This window comes from Palaemon carinicauda, unplaced genomic scaffold, assembly GCF_036898095.1.
Source record: "Palaemon carinicauda isolate YSFRI2023 unplaced genomic scaffold, ASM3689809v2 scaffold97, whole genome shotgun sequence".
Classification (NCBI taxonomy): Eukaryota; Metazoa; Arthropoda; class Malacostraca; order Decapoda; family Palaemonidae; genus Palaemon; species Palaemon carinicauda.
The window spans coordinates 73,768-75,328 of NW_027172280.1; the positions used below are offsets into that span (position 1 = coordinate 73,768).

The following is a 1,561-nucleotide window of genomic DNA, read 5'->3' on the forward strand; positions in this document are numbered from 1 at the left end:
AACAAGATGGTACTTGTAGTTGAAGCCCTGTTGAGTGGTGAGGACATGATAGGAAGGAAGAAGAGAGAGTGAGGGGATACGGTATTTCAGCTGGTGGCATTGGCCTTTTGGCCCCATACCCAAAGTTTGACCGAAATATGACGAGGGGAACAAGGTCCTACACTGATCGTGTGCGTTTAGAAAAGAAAAAAAAAATTGCTCATTACATCTCTATACATGAAATTTCAAAATTTTGATTTCCTTATTGTAAGGGGAATATCAACAACTGTTATGTAAAGAGGATTTATGTAGCATCAATAAAAAGGAAAAAATAAGTTAGTGTCCGGAATCACTAATTAGGAACGGCCTTGTGGCGCAACGGATAACGCGTCTGCCTACGGATCAGAAGATTCAGGTTCGAATCCTGGCAAGGTCGAGTACAGAATTTTTCACCATCAGCTGTTATCGTGTTTCCACTTAATGTGATAAGGAAATTTATGACTGTTTTTTATTATTATTAATTTTAGATGGGAAGATCATCTCAGATTTACATCTTTTAACAATTCCTTAACAATAGTTACATTATTTTTTACAATATTATTTTAAAAAGTGTAACTATTGTTAAGGAATTGTTAAAAGATGTAAACAAACCGACGTGAAATGCTGTTAATGTTCGCTAAGACTGTAACGGGTTTTTTTTTTATCTCACGAACCTTTCTGTAGTTGTTTTTCAAAAATTTGTAACCATTTGTTTCCTGAGGGAGATGGTCCCTTCGAAAGGTAAATAAATTTAATTTTTCATACATTGTGGGTTATTCTATTTATCATAAATACACGGAAAATTTTGTATTTTAATGTATGTTTATATATGTATATGTGTATATATATATATATATATATATATATATATATATATATGTATGTATATATGTGTGTATATATATATGTATATATATATATATATATATATATATAATATATATAGAGAGAGAGAGAGAGAGAGAGAGGAGGAGAGAGAGAGAGAGAGAGAGGAGAGAGAGAGAGAGAGAGAGAGAGGGAGAGTTATCATTACGCATACTATTTCAGTCTTCCTGTGATGACATCAGTCCGAAATTGAAATATTACTGCATATTTCCTTGGTTTCGCCTACTATGTCGTATACTGTACTGGGCGGTATTATAATCATTCTTTTTATATATCTATACCCCTTCAACGACACTTTCGACTTGGAAAAATGAAAAAGGTAGTTTTGAATACTGTTGTTTGTTCATAATGGCCAAAAAGGGTTTTATTCTTGGCATTTGAATATCAAATTAAATCTTAAGATAAGAGAAGTCTCAAAATAAGTCATAACTAAATTTTCCCATTTAAATCCAAGCAGTATAAATACCACTGTAGCCTAGTGCGATCGTAATGTTACTTTATAGTATATATCATCTGTATGTAAGTTAATAGTACAAACCTCAATTTAACATTGATACTGTCATGAAATTGATGCTTGGCTAACATTTGGGAGATAGATTATTGGGGCAGTAGCTTCTGCCTTCCTCTTGGAATCTTAATGTTCAGGAATTGTTCTGAT

General features: G+C 32.7%; 1 non-coding gene across 1 annotated transcript; it reads left to right on the forward strand.

Moving 5' to 3' along the window:
* Nucleotides 1–343: 343 nt before the first annotated feature.
* On the forward strand, nt 344–415 carry TRNAR-ACG (transfer RNA arginine (anticodon ACG)). The gene has a single exon. It is a non-coding gene; the product is annotated as a tRNA-Arg (tRNA).
* The last annotated feature ends 1,146 nt before the right edge of the window (nt 416–1,561 follow it).